The 16,551-nt window shown below is 34.3% G+C and overlaps 1 pseudogene; it reads right to left on the bottom strand.

The window, feature by feature from the left end:
* Positions 1-5,855: 5,855 nt before the first annotated feature.
* LOC137727851 (L10-interacting MYB domain-containing protein-like) lies at positions 5,856-6,839 on the bottom strand (annotated as a pseudogene).
* Between the last annotated feature and the right edge of the window lie 9,712 nt (positions 6,840-16,551).

Here is a 16,551-nt window from a genome sequence, read left to right as displayed (position 1 = left end):
ATTAACAAATCACTGTTTCCATTCACTCTGTATTTTCTTAGGTGTTTATTAACTTCCTAAGTATGTTTTTGTTCTATTCATTATTGTGATATATACCTGATTTAGGGCTTGGAATCTCTGTTACTTCCCATACGATTGCCAGAATCTACAGATAGGGAGGATTTCACGAATTCACAGACAACAATTTTTAATGACAGTTTCAGGAATGCAGTGAAGTATTTAAGGCTTGCTCTTCACTCCACGCCCCCAGTATTGCAGGCCTTGCTTCCTTTGGTACAGGTAAAAATTTGTTCTAGTGAAGTAATAACATTATCTTAATATGATTTTTATAAAATTGTAGTTGCTAATGTTATGGCAACCCTATTATAATTTTTTGTCACTGGGATGAAGAAGTTGAATGAAATAACAATGACAGCACCGGAAGAGAATGATTGATTGCAAGAAATTGAAAATAAAATCAAGGAGCTTTACAAAAATCAAGGGCAGAAATGTCTCTTTGTCTAGGAATAAGGCACACTTTATTTGGAAAACAGCATTTACAATCTCAAAATAATGTTTTCTTCAAAGAAGAAAAACAGAGTAAGCATACTTATTCGACTCCAGACTGGTTTCCTGGTCTTTGTCGGTTAGTTGGGTAATTGTTTTCTAAGTTAAGACACTGGCGGCAAGCTGGTTCAGAGTAGTCTGGTCAGACAAGTCGGGTAGGTCTGGTTTTCTGAACAGCTTTAAAAGGTCAACATTGGCTTCACTACAGCAGCTTTGGTAGAAAGTAGGAATTCCTTCTTCAAAAGTCTGACAATTACTAACAGTTGACAGTTGTGTTGTTAAAGTGATGGCTTTTCTGGTGATGCGTGTTTTTTTTTTTTGTTTTTTTTTTTCCCTCCTGCTATGAGACATTGTATTAATATGCTATCATTTAGGTAATCTCGTTCTTGAGCATTATTACTTATCTTGAATTTTGGTTAGATTAGTTGAAACAAAATATGCTGTCTGCGGACAGCAGTTGTAAAACAAATGACCATGTATTAGAGTCTGAACTTTCAGGACTTCTGATTTTTTTTTTTTGTGTGCAATTTTTACCATTCAACATTTTGATAGTTCTGCATGTGAAAGTTCCTATATTGGACCATCATTGGTGAAGTTGGATCTCTTTTTGTCAATAACTAATGACTTAAGGTAGTGTATGGTTGTTGAACCGAACTTTGAATGGATGGAATCACGATTACAAGAAAGACATCGGTATTTACCATCCTTTTGATGGAGTGACATTGTATAGAAATGCTCATTTGTTGTTTTGGTTTTGGTCAACCAAACCTGGTGATGATGATGGTTTGAAGTAGAAAGTTATATGATTTTATGAGATACTTTGAGCATTTGAACTCCGAGATTTAAGATGAATTTTTTAGACATGTTTTTAGTGCTTATCTAGTGGGTTATCATATGGTAGATCTGCACACCACGGGTATTATGTCTATGGCCATAGGACACAGATGATGGAGGAGTGAAATATGATATATTATATACCCCCCAACTTCACCGCCGAAAGCGGTGTCGGATAGCTTCATTAGCTACGGCTAGTGTCGGTGTGGATGTATGCTATTTGATTCAGCTTCACCTTCGGGTGATGGATAGGTTATTCAGCTTCACCTTCGGGTGATGGACAGGTACCGGCCTTCGGACGACTATGATACCCAATTTTTTAAACCAAATTTGCTAACTAAATGATGTGGTTGTAGATGATTGGACTATTAATTAAGTGTCGATTAATGTGCTTGTTTTTTTAGAAGTCACACATTATTTGGTTTGCAAATTTGGAGAAAATTTTCATTGTGATAAGAATATGTGTCGTACACCACGTGTTTTTATATAAGTGGTGGGAAATTAAATTTTTTAAGTTATTAACTTTTTAGAACATATATTTCACCATTAGTATAATCACACGTGGTGTACCATCCTTGTTTCAATCACATTGAAAATGTCTCGCAACTTTAATTTAAAATTTGATGAGAAATATAATTCAGGCTGAAAAGTCAGTTCAGCCCATCATTTTATCACTCCTAGCAGAACACTCACAAAGTCGTTGTCCTTCCCCTTTTCACAGAGTCCCTCTTCCCTTTGTTCCATGTCTCCGAGTTCGAGTCGCTCTTCCAATTGAATAAATTGGCGATCCAATTTGGATTCGACCTGGAAAACCAGAACCAACCCAACCACCAAGTCGAATTTGTAATTTGTGAGGGAGGAGGGCAGCTATGGCATATAGGGCTGGTGATGACTACGACTATCTGTTCAAGGTTGGTGCTGATTGGCGACTCCGACGTTAGAAAATCCAATTGATGTGAGCTTCGGGGGTTTGATAAATTTGGATTTTATCAACAAAAATTCCAATAACTTATTAAACACTGCCATTGCATTTTTCCTTCAAGAAAACATTATTATAAAAAAAAATTAAAAAAAATTAAAAAAAAAAAAGAAAACAAAGTTAAACCAGAAAAGAAAACGAGATCAGATAAGATGCCAACACGATCAAACCAACCATTTTTTTACAGCTCACAACCGTTGTAATTTAAATTATGAAATATAATCTAACCTAATCCAGTAGACAAAGAAACAAAGAAAAAGGAAACCATGTCATAGAGACTGAGAGCAGCACTGTAGCAAAGTTCACACTACAGTGCTCAATAGAATTAGGGTTGACAAGAGACATAAACCGACGTCGTTTTAATTGGTTTTAGAATCAGTTCGGGTCTGTTCGGTGTTTGAACCCTTGCAATTGAAACCGAACCACCAAATCAACCAGATTGGTTCGGTTTGCCTAATTCAAATTCGTTTTATTGGACATTGGTTCAGTGTTTGGTTTTTCGAACTCATTCCTCATTAATATCAGGCTTTATCATTGTGAGAAACTTTAGTAGGATTAGCCAAAAAGCTCCATGACCAAAAAAAAGAAGCAAAAGGCAAATAAAGTATTAGTTTCCTCCAATATCTAACTTCTTATGATTGCAAATTTTTGAAACATTTGTCTTTGTTACAATTGTAGCCAGTTTCTTAATATATAGCTGCTCCGAAAATTCCAAAATTGCTCATCTTGAGTCTAAATACATTGTTTTGATGGTCAACTTATCATATATTTCATATGGTTAGAGTCACGCATGAACATAAAAACTATATGATGTTACAGCTTCACAAATATTCTTATTAATTTCTCAACATTGATGGAAAATGCTGCCCTTGCCCTATCTCGTAATATTCAAGCTGGACTGATGCGATTGTAGGCTGTTGGGTTTCTGTTAGGACCAATTGGACTACCTATTGTTATTGCTATCCATTAGGTCCATTATATAGGTAATATCATAAGACTCATCTACATTTTAAACGATAAGTATCCTTATATGTATTCAAACCTCTTTTATGATGTAGAGGGACTATGAATGAAATGATATAAATTTACTCTAATTTCTTCTACTTTTCTTGCATTTCCCTTTCCTGTAATTTCCTTTTCTGATTATGTCGATTAATGATCCTCTCCGGATTCTTTATTTGAGGATCCACCATAGAGATCAACTAATCCTAGCCGTTCACTAAAGATCAAACGATTGTGACTCAATCTTTCAATTTCAAACATAAAATTCCTTGGGCATAATTTTTTGGGAGTTTTAATGAAAAGGGCTTGGCACTATTCATTCATAATCAAAATGACATTTTGTGTATGAAAAGTCTTTAATAGATCAAACTCTTTTTTTTTATTTACTCTTATGCCATTTTTATTATTATAGTGGAGTTCACAATGATGTTGACATTTCCATTTAGAAATACATTATTTTACATTATGTTATTCAACTTATGCTAATTTGCTACCAACTCCTCATACTTCCATCATGTTGTCGATGTTATGCAGCTCTTCGGGCTGGTTTGGCATTGTTGTGCTTTGAAAAAAAGCTGCTTCTGCTGTGCTATGAAAAAAAGTTGCTGTGAAATAAAGCAGCAGAGTGTTTGGTAAACTTTTTTGTAAAAGTGTTTTTGGAAAAAAAGACAGTATGATAGTGTTTGGTAAACTTTTATTTAAAACAACCGTGATTGTGTAAAATGACCAAAAAAGGTATAATACTAGATGTGCCATTAATTTAATTTTCTTAACCAATAAAGGTGAATTACTAAATATACTTTATTTGTAAAAGAAACATATTTATAAACTTTATCTTAAATATTAATTAGTATGACAAACTACTTCAATTGAAATACTTTAGACTGAATAGCTAGAATTCCTTAGTACAATATTGTTAATGTACTTAAAAGTAATCTAATTAGATGCATTCATCAAACTTGCCGCTATTCAATTTCTTAATGCTTCTATCTCATGTGATCCTTCAACTTCATAATTTTGGTATTCTTCATCATCATCATCGCTACTATCGCTCTCTTCACAATAGTCCCTAGGGTCATCAAAATGACGATCACGTTCAGAATACCTCCATATGTAGTTATGAAGTGTCATTGTAGCAATGACAATCTTCACTTACTTATTGAACGGGTAATTAGGCATATCCCTTAAAATTGCCCATCTTTTCTTCCATACGCCAAAAGTTCGTTCAATGATGCTTCTAAGAGAAGAATGCATGTGGTTGAATACCTCTTTATGACCCGTTGGTTTAGCACCCCTACGAAAGTCCGAGAGATGATATCTTTCACTTTTATATGGTCCCAAATAACCTCTCATTTGTGGGTACCCCGCATCTACCAAGTAATATTTTCCTGAAAATTGAAAATTTTGTTTTGTATTGTAATAATTATACAAAGCAAGTATGTAAAATGTTATAATAATACAAAGCAAGTATGAAGATTATCATTTGGAGGCTTAGAAAAGTTTAAATTTGGATTCCGTAGCACGGATAGAAAAACCCTTGTATCATGTGCAGTGCCTTCCCATCCGGCATAAGCAAATGTGAATTGCATGTCAAAATTACATGCAGCCATAACATTTTGAGTCGGTATTTCTTTCCTACCAATGCATGGAACTTGATCTGAAGGTGGTATTGAAGCCTCAACATGTACTCCATCTATAGCACCAATACAATCCTAAAAATAATAACATAGAAGAAAACCGTCAACCTACACTTCTAGTTTGCAAATAAGTTAGAAGACGAGTCAAATTTTACCTTAAAATAAGGCATGTATCTTGTATATCTCCTTTTTTCTTGGGGAATTCCACAAAACTTCGAATCCATAGGTTTGATAATATCTATTGCCATTTTACATACGATATCCAACATAGCACCAAAATATCTACTAACAGTCTCACCAGAATGTTGAAATCTCTCTTGCGCGAATCTATTTTTCACACCATGTCCCAACATATGCAAGAACATTCCTAATATTTCAATTGCACTCATTCTCCTTGAACCTTTCAATCCATAATTAGTTTGCAAGTCATTGAATAATCTATAAAAGACATCTTTGTTCATCCTAAACATTCTATAGCATCGCACATGATGTCCTTGTAGTACTTCCATCAACCAAATATTACCTATTTGGGAAGAATTCATACACGGAGTTTTGTGGACATATTTTAAATAATATGTTTCAACAGTTTTTGCTACAGCGCATATAATTAGACCATCCTTCAAATCCTTAACATCATCATCATCATAGGTGTTCATATTGAATATACACCTGTAACATAACACATAATTCAACATTCCACAAGTCATAATCCAACGATCACTAAGAAATCATAATCTGACATTCAAGAATAATCCAATGTTTAATAAGAAATCATAATCCAACATTCAATAAACACAAAGTACAAGCAACATTCAATAAATACAAACCACACAGTCCTAATTCATAGTTTTAGCTCCTTATTGTTCTTTGTTGAACGTATATTTCAACCAAGTTAGCTGCACTTCAGGATCTTTCATAGTGGTAAACATCTCTCGCTTCTCTGCACTACAAAATAAACATGTAGCAAACAACCATAACTTACTAGATGGCTCACAACCAGGCAATTTTGCAACAGAGGCTATCACTTCCGCAATACTACTGCCTAAATTTAGCGGCCTCATCAATGAGTTTGCAGAACTCCTACTTTCATAAACTTCAACAAGACGATCAATTTGACCACAAAGTTTTGCAGCACCTCCAATTTTTTTTCCTTTCTTATCAACCTTCTTTTGCAATTCTCCTTGGTTAGCCGCTATTTTTTTTCCTTTCCTAGTAGCTTGCCTTAGATCCTGCATAGTTTCACTTTCTTCCTCATCATCTAAATCAATCTGTCCTATGGATTCCTCTCTTGTCTCTGGTGGTAGTACTCCAGATGAAGGTGCCTATGCATGTTCACCGGTAGCAATTGTGTTCGAGAACATCCTATCTAACTTTTCCTCCATCTCAGAACTAATGCTTTTTTTTTTCGCAATTTTCCGTATTCTTTGTTTATCTACAAGTAAAGAAAGAATAGTAGTTAATACATATTGCATGATATCATAATACATATTAAATGATAAATGCATAAACCTGAATTTTATTATTCCACCACTTCTCAGAGGCATCAACGGTACCCTTGCTCGAATTGCACCCTAGGCCAGTTTCTTTACCAACTAGCTTTTTCCACAACTTCTACTCATTTTTAAGTGCATCCCACTTATTTTTCAGTTGCTTTCTTTCATAATCATGCCCTGTCTCTGCCTGAAGTTAGCTCTAATATTTGCATATCCTTCTTTGTCAAAATGAGTGCCTGAACAATGTCCGGCCTCAACCTCCTTGATGCATACATCACAAAATATAGATATATTGTGGGCATTCCATGTAGCAGTAGGATTTGACGAAGATGCTCCCTTCTTTGCCATCGATACCAACTAGTGATTTGTATATATACATATATATATATATATATATTAAAACAAGAACAAATAATATTGTAATATAACCAAGCAAAAAACAGGTAGTAAACCTAACATAAGCAGAAGCAACTCGCAAGCAGAAAAAAGGTAGTAAACCTAACAGACACCATAGTAATAGGAACATATGATTGGGCATACACCATAGTAAACCTAATAGATACTACAATTGCAACTCACAAGCAGAAGTAAACCTGGTGGGTTATGTGGAAATGCCATGTGAGTTAATGGAATTCCCTGGGATACATGAGGGTTGGGGTTGCATAGTGCATGGTATGCCATCTAAATCTCCACAACAGTTCGCAAGTCTTAGTACAGTTAGAAATTTCATAATGGGTTCATTAGATCTTCCATCAAGGAACAAGGATAGAGTAAATGTGAAACTCAAACAAACTTCCCATAACTGATACTCTTGTACTCCCTATTCCAAAAACACGACAATAAACCACCGGTTAAAGAGTAGACAGTGCTCCTCACTAGCATTTGGTGGGTTTAGTGACTGAATTGCAATCCCCGAATGACAAACTCTGTTTGGTTTGTAGAATATATCGGTAAAAGATGGTATTAAATATTTTATTTGTAACAATTTGGGAAAAAAAGTACGAGCCTATACAACTGTCCAGCTTAGCTAAAGTGCTTGTATTCCACAAGAAGAAAACCCAATCACTAGTTCTCAAATTTTCTTTTTCCTCTCTCTTCTCTCCCATCTATTTCTAGAAGCCAACTTAAGTATATATATGAAACTAGAAAGCCAGAACAAGGTTAAAGAGAGAAGGCCAGTTAGCAGCATGTTTTCTATGGAACTGCAAATCCATGCATATCTATTATACGGGATAACAAACAAGTCAATTAAACGATTAAGTTTGGGTTCCCCAAAAATTTAAAAAATTGTTTGACTTTTGGACCTTTAACTAACATGTAATTTAATTAATTAGACTTGCAAAAGAAAATATAATCATTGCACTTTCAAATTATTTCAAAAAGCTTTTGTGATCTAACTGAAAATGTAGTAGCCAAATTTCTGCATACCATGAGAAAACACAGGCTAGTAGACAAGATTAGTCAGACGCTAAAAATAAAAAGTTTTACCCTACAAATTACAAGCTTTGCAGAGGAAGCCACAACAACATCTGATTAATAAAATGATGTATTCCTGACTTAACAAATGCTATGAGAAACCATATCATCATATCGAAATTCCCACGTCCTCGTATGTAAGAATTTATGTGGCTACGCAATTGAAGTCTCTTCTTCTCATCTATAATTTTCTCTTAACGATTTTATCTCTGCACCATATACCTTTCAAAATGATGTGTGTGTTTGTGATTGTGTGCTTTTGTCATAGTCTAAAGAGGTTGGTTCTATTAACAGTTAACACCCCCTTGGAATGTAGGGGCTGTTTGCCCTCTTTGCTATAACATGTGGTTTATAAGGCTCTTCTCCAAGATTTAAGTTTGTCTGGTGTTTCCGTGAAGAAAAACTAGTCACATCAATCTAATGCAAAATTACAACTAACAAGTCACAGAGCTTTATTTGGTCTTGTAAGGAAACTTGAAAAAAGAAAAGAAAAGAAGTTAAATCAAAAAATATAGTTAGGTTTCAAAATCAAAGATACATGGGCATTCTTTTCTAATTTAAATTATCCTAAGGTAATAGCATATAAGAATAAAACTCCAACAAACAAAACAACACCATCGTTGCCAATCAAACCTTAAGAACTGAAATTGCTTCATGGATCTCATGATAATAACCTTAATTCAAACCCCAAAACTGAAATTTAGAGAATTAATTCAAACCCCAAAACTGAAAATTAGAACATTAATTCAAACACCAAAACTGAAATTCCCATAACGATGGGAGAGAGAGAGAGAGAGAGAGAGAGAGAGAGAGAGGGAGAGAGGGAGAGGGAGAGAGAAAGAGTTATGTTTACCTAATCAATGAGATCGAGCTCGTTCGTTGGTTGCCACACAAAACCCTATTTCAGAAAACCCCAAAAAATGAGTTCATCATCAGAGAGCAGCCAAACCCTAACCTAAAAATTAAATTAATTAATTATAGCAAAAATTGAAAACAAGTTGAGTACCTGGTACCTGGAAGGCAACAGCGGTGTGGCACTGAGATTGACGGAGAGAAAGGAAAATGAGGAGGAGGAAGAGGTGCAGCGGCGGGAGGGAAGAGGGGCGTAGGAGTTTTTTGCGAGAAAGAAAGAGATAGTGCAGAGTGTAGGATCGGGAGAAGAAGAAAGGAGAAAGGAGGGGGCAGTTTTGGCAAATTGAAAAAATTCATTAATTGGGTATTGTAGCTCCGTGTTTTGGAAAAATAAACGGCTTCTTGAAGCTGCAAAATGCAGCTTCCACTTTTTGGCTTTTTTTTATGTGAAACTTTGAAATAAAGTTGTTTTGGGATGTTTACCAAACACCAAAATCCTTACTAGCTTTTTTTCATCCTAGCTTTTTTTTTAATCACCTCAATCCCAAACTGCACCTTCTTCTGTCAAATTGTTCTAGTACTGTTCATCACCTTCTACAAGCTCTGCATCTCTTTCTCTCTCTTCTTTCACCTTGTAGTACATTTCTGCTGCTTTGAAATTTTGAGGATTCAAATAGGGCTGATGACTAATCCTTCTCTTGCTGTAAATATACATTTCTTCTTGTTCTGCTACTATTACCATATCATAACTAAAATCTTCAAAATCATCTAAGGCTAGCATTTGGATCCCTCGGAATTTTAGATTATTTTTGTATGAAGGAGTCCACCTGTGCGAGGAGATAAGGGATAGTTTAAATGACTCTTCATTAATCATGGCTATATGCCTAGCTTTTTCCTTATGCATATGTACATACCAATCTGGAGGACTACTAATAAAACTTATGCAAATTTCTTTCCATCTTTTCAGATAATCTTCTGCTACTTTCAAAAGTTTTTCAGGAAATAATTCTAGTTGGGAGACATGGTTGATAAATATTTTATCAAGATAGTCAAACTCTAATAGTAAGGTTAGGGTAACTTCTATCACATTATGCTTTTCCTGATACTCATAACTAAAATGTCATGATCTATAATCTCTCATGTTAATCATGGCTACAACTATGCTAACATCTGGTGTACAAATACAATTCTCTGTACTATCATAAAGACATGATGGATACATCTTTGTAATAATATTCATCCCTAGTTTTGAATCAAAGATGGACTGATACAAAGCACATTGTGATTGTAATTACAACTCTTTCATAGACTGTGATGTTCTGCTTAGGATCTCATTTTGCATATCTGGTGGCATTATTCTTAATTTTTCTTTTGAAATTTCTTGTAATAAAATAGCATCTATTATTAAGTCTAACGATATATTCCTAAGAAAACTTTCATATATTTCTTGTTTTTCTTTGTCACTCAGAAGCTGATGCTACTCATTATTTTGATGTTGCTCAATTTCAATGTCTTCTTCTAAGAGCTCAATCTTAATTTCTTCTATGGGCTCATTAGCCTCTCGTTCTATGGGTTCAATAATCGATTTTCTTTTATTCTTATGCTGATTAGTTTTCAAACCTATTTTCAATTCTCTTTTCAGGGTATCACTTGCCTTCTATTGCATTATAAGAGATTGGAGTTCTTGATTCATTTTAGTAAACTTACGAAGTAATGACTCATGGTCCCTAGAGATGATTTGAAGGTTGTGCTCAAGAAAATGAATATGCTGCTAGCTTTGATGGAAATTAAAATTAAAACTATCAAACTCTTGTTCTAAGGCTCTAATTAGTTTTTCATGACCTAACCTTATGCTTGACTGTTTGATTTGGATATTCCAAAAATTATCTAAGAGAACATGCTGCCTATCAGAAAGTCATGGTACTCTTGGCCTATATCTTAGGGTTGAATTTCTGATTCCTTCAACAATATTGCCATTAAAGTTGAAAGTATGTACTGATGGTGATGTTGGTCTGCTATTTTGAAATCCATTGAACGGTGGAGGTCCATGATGCATCATTGTGCTACTGAAAAGTGCTCTTCTGCCTTGTGGTCTTATGCTATTTGAGGATGATGGTCCATGATATTCCATGCATGTTCAACAAATTAATGTTAATAAGATATCATCTAATGTATTGTCATTACCTTTTATATGTTCAAAAATTGGTTTAAAACATTTCCTGTAATTGAATCAACAAAATTAACCCATCTTCGAGCTGCCTGTTTATTAGCATGTATCTTGTTATAATGAGAAACTATATTTTGACAATTTGTTCTAATCGTAAATACTTCATTATGTAAAAATAAAGAAAATGCTTCAAGTGAATTAATTATCCCTAAAATTACTAAATCTATTGATGGTAATGTTGACTTTACATCACTAAATTTTCCTGATGAATATCTACAAACTTGTTCGTCAAATTTTGGTGACTCCTTATGCTTTTTCTGGTATAATATACTTGCCCATCCTAATGATGAAGCATCTGTTTCAACTACTTTATAACTATCATCTAATGGTAATGTTAATGACTTAAGTTTAGTAATTTCTTCCTTTATATTTTGGACTAATTTAATATCTTCATTATTAAAATACTTTTGTCCTGTTTTGCTAGTTTTATGACGTAATACTGCTATTTTTCTTCCTAAATTAGGGATAAAATTTCTTGCATAATTTAACAATCCTAAAATGCTTGTAGCTGTTTCTTATCTTCTAACTTATCTAGAAATTCTAAGACCTTTTCAACTATATGATCTTGTAATTGTATCGTATCTGACTTAATATACATTCCTAAAAATTCTATGTCTTGTTTTTCTAATACTATTTTATTTTTGCTAATCACAATTTCATTATTGATAAACTCATGTAAAACTATCTCTAAATGCTTCATATATTCATTTCTATTTTTACTATGTACCAAGATACCGTCCACATAAACACTACAAAAATTATCATATTTCTTGAAAATTTGGTCCATCTTTCTTTGAAAGATCGATGGAGCATTTTTAAGTCCAAATGGCATAACAAGGCACTCAAAATATCCTTTTGGACAAGTAAAAGCTGTCCACTCAATTGATTCTTCTGCTAATCGTATTTGCCAAAATCTTGATATACAATCAAATTTGCTAAAATATTTACTCTCTTGAATTTTATTTATAACCTTGTCTTTTTTTGGTAACTTATAACTATCCTCATACGTATTATCATTTAATCTCTTGTAATTATAAACTATTATAACCTTACCACTCTTAAGCTCTGAATGTTTTCTCACTATAAATGCCGATGATCTATGTCTAGACTTAGAGGGTCTAATTACTTTTAAATTTAACAATTCTTTTATTTGCTGTTCAAACTCTTGTTTGTCTAATAAATTACAAGGCATATCAGCTGTTTTTATGGTTAAATATGGGTTAATTATATCTAATTTTGCTAATATTTTATTTTTACTCCAATGTAATTGTGGGTTTTCTCCTATAATCCTAGTTTGTTCTGTTAATTGTAACAATTCTTCTAAACTCTTTGGTCTATCTAACTGTAATATTTCTGTACGAGTTCCTTCTTCTAAAATCGAATATTCATGTTCAAATATTTCTTCATCAAACTCTTCTATGTTATCATGCTCATCATTTTCTTTTGAGTTTTCTAAATAATAACTATCTTAACTATTAGAGTCTTCTATACTTATGCTTTTGTATGCTTCTACAGTATTACTTTGATCAGTTATTGTAATACCTCTTTTGAAAAATGTTATGTTAGGATTCATAAATAAAAAACCTTGTAAACTTTTAAAAAAATTTAAACCTAAAATGAATGGATATGACTCTGACTGTGAAACAAATGTTAATGGTAAATTAATTGTTGTTTTTCTACTTTAATAAACTCATTGTTAATGCAATGTATTAAGTAAACTGGTCTCTCATCAAATTGTATTATTTTTACTGGTTTTGCTATTTTTTGTCTATATTTTTCTGATACTAATTCTTCTCTTATGACACTCTTTGTACTTCCTGTATCTATCATAGTTGTTGTTTGTATTTTATGTTCTTTTGCTAATTATATTTCACAATTTATGCTAATTAAAGAACTATTTTTTGGCTTATCTATACTATGAACAATATTTCCTAATATTTCAGTGTTTTCTTACACTTTTCACATAATATTGAATATGTGTTATAGTACTTATTTGCAACTAACTTACTACACTTATGACATTTTTCTGGCCAACCTAAATTAATGTATTTATATTCTTCTTCTTGTTGCTCTTTTATGAATGCACACATATACTCTTCTAAATCACTATTTGTGTCACTTAAATCTTCTGAGTCTGAATTTATCATGTTTATTGACACACCTCAATCGAGATCAGGGCATGCTGGCCGTCACGTGGAAGTGACGTAACCATGTGCACAGTGCGGAAGCTAATAAAAATAATAATGGAAATAGCAATACGAATAAATAAAAACTAGTCTTACATAAAGTAATAACAACAAGTGCAAGCATAAGTGTGACGCTAAGTTCAGAGCATAAAGCCTAAAGCAGTTCGGAAGAAAATGACGCAACAAAAGTACACCCGAAGGTGGTCCTACGCTGGTGATCGTCTGTCAGATATGCCGGGAAAATCCTCAGGGAAACCACCAAATGTGCTAGCCAACTAGAACCTGGAGGGGCGCAAAACAAAAGCGTGAGTGGGCAAAAACAAAGCTTTTCGAAAACCATTTAATAAATAAGTTCTAACCCCTCGTCGTAAAACCTGTATACTTCCCAGAAAATAGATATATGTATATATATACTAAACATGCTCAAGAATATACTATGCCAAAACCTCAAAATGAAATGCAAGTGCTCAGGTAATATCGCATCAATATCATATAAACTGTCAGCCGGAGTCACCTAACGTGACCTGTACGGCTGAATCTAGAGCTCAAATCTCAATCTCAGTAACTAGACCTGCACACGAGTCGGAACCACCTAAAGTGGTCTGTACGACAGGCCTGGGTGTAATATATATATATATATATATACGCTCAAGTGCTACGATCACATGAAGGCTGGACGAATAGTCGCGGGTCACCTACGAGTCGGAACCACCTAAAGTGGTCTGTACGACAGGATTGTGCACCTAACTTGGATCCAAGCTGAGCGTGTGGTGCGAGAGGTGAACATCACGTGAAGGACTGTACCCAACTCTGGGCGGGAGCACTAACACCGGGGGTGCAGGTTATGAGCTCTCTATGCATCTCAATCACTACTGAATGTAAACATAAATTACACTTACCTGACACTTACTTGTGCGCCCGCAACACCAATACATACACATATATAAATGCAACTAACCATGCATAACAACCGGCAATATAATTTATGGCATATAACGAATAAACGTTTTAAATCAACTTCTGGGAAACTATAAGTATATAGATATATACGGAAAACCAAAAGCCCACTCACTGGTAAGTGGAAGGGTCGTAACCCCCCTGCCTCGAGTGACCACGCTCATCCTCGGGATAGGATTCACCTATATGCGAAACAACTATAAAAACGTTAATTTTAAAGCACATAACCAAACTTAAGAAATAACTTCTCATACAATGCTCAAATGGGGTGTATGAATACACCAACGTGATCTACTCAACCTCAGGATCATCCCCATATTTTTAAAATATTTTTTCACCGCCACACGCGCCCCTACGCGCCGGCCAATGCACGGCCACACGCGCCGGCCAAGCACAGGCACGTGCCTGGCACGCTGACGGCGTCAGTTAACGCCGTTAGGAATATTCCGTTATCTTTAACATATTCCGTTAACGGCTTTAGGAATATTCCGTCCAAATTGACGGAATATTCCGTCGTCTTCTCTAGCAAGGCTTCGGCGCCGGCGACGGCGCCGGAAAATCGGGAAATTTTCAAATCGTGATATCTTCTTCGTTTTTCAACCAAATTTCACAAAATTGGTACCAAAATGAAGCTTACAACGAGAGGAACAAGATCATACCACTTTCAAGTGCTAAAATCCACGAAATCTCGCCTGGAAAATACCCCCAACTCCGGCCAACCTCGAAACTCGTGATCCCGACGTCCAAAACCTTCAAACGACCCACCCCGAACCTCCTAAGGACCTCACCAAGCTTCCTACAAGCTTGAAATTCCCAAAAACATAAGAAATTACGTGTGCATGACCAGTACCCAAAATCGGGTATCCCGAGTTCGACGTGAAAACGAAGGTTTCCTTACCTGAAATGGGTATGGTTAGACTCCAATGGACCTCACGAGCATGGATATGTACTTTATTTCTTCGATCTGTGAAGATTTGATGGGTTTTGGGTGTGTGTCCGTACGTTTGAATGGAAAATGGGAAGGAAAGGGTACTCTGGACAGGGTGCAGGGATAGGGGAAAGGGTGTGGGGTGTAGGTTAGTGTGTGTGGCCCAAAACATGCCGACAAAAACCCAAAAACAACCACAAAACGTAAAGAAATCGCACTAGGGGCAAAATGGTCTTTTCACGCGTACGTTTTAAAATTTTCGGAACGGGCTGTTACATTTATACTTTGTATACTATAAATACTCTCATTATCACTTAAATCCTCTAAGCTATATATTGACTATATATCTTCATCTTCTTCTAACTTAAACAACTCCATTAAATGTACTTTTTCTTCGGGCTGTTTTCCTGATTTTGGACATTTAGGTCTAATATGTCCAACTTCTCCACATGAATAACATTTACAACTACTCTTATCTTTTGGTGCTTTATATTTTCTAATTCAAGGTCTACCACTTCTTTTTCTAAATTGTTTTGGAATATATTTTCTCTTCTTATATGTTCTTGAAGGTTTTATGCTGAAATTCTTATGTTGTTTGTATGGCTTATATGATTTATATTTCTTTTTGTATATTTTCTTATGCTTATTTTTCTTATGACATCCATACTGTTGCGGTAAATCTATATTTTTACAACTCATGTAAAATTGTTTCCTAATTTGTCTCTTATCTTTTATTTGACTACAACATTCTTGTCTAAATATATCATATACATGTTGAATTCTAGGTCCTATTGCAATATCATTTTTCTTTGGATGCTTTTGCCATTCATTCCAAATCTTTTCACCTATTGGTCCTTTTATTTTTGTCATATAAGTATCTAATAAATTAATATCGCTAATTCTACCTGTTCTTCATAAATATTTAAAGAAATCTATAGTATACTCAGCTATATACTGTAAATTACAAATTTGCAATTGTTCTAAATTTCTAATTGTCCTTATTTGTTCTTGTTCACTTCTGTCATTTAACCTATTATGATCTAAAAATTCTTATTTAATCAAAGAAACAAAACCATCTATATTAAAATGTGTTTTAGCTATCAAATGCTGTTCTAGATTTTGGACTTTCCATGACTGGAAATAATCAAAAAACTAAACCATCCAATGTATGCTTAAAGTAATCTAACATATTTTGTGAATTGCTAAAATCTAACATTAATGTTGTATGTACACAACCCTTTTCCCATCTTTCAATCGTTCTTTCCCAATCTTGTGGATCTACATTATCTAAATTTAATATATTGTCAGCTATATTAATTTGTTCTAACCCTCTCAAATATGGAATCCTATTTTTTCTAGGTGATTTTATCATACCTTCTTCTATATAATCTACTTTTGCTTTTCGTTATAATGTTCATTTGTTGGTCTCAAAAA

This window comes from Pyrus communis, chromosome 3 (assembly GCF_963583255.1).
Source record: "Pyrus communis chromosome 3, drPyrComm1.1, whole genome shotgun sequence".
NCBI classification, from domain to species: Eukaryota; Viridiplantae; Streptophyta; class Magnoliopsida; order Rosales; family Rosaceae; genus Pyrus; species Pyrus communis.
This window is presented reverse-complemented; position numbering and strand designations above follow the sequence as displayed.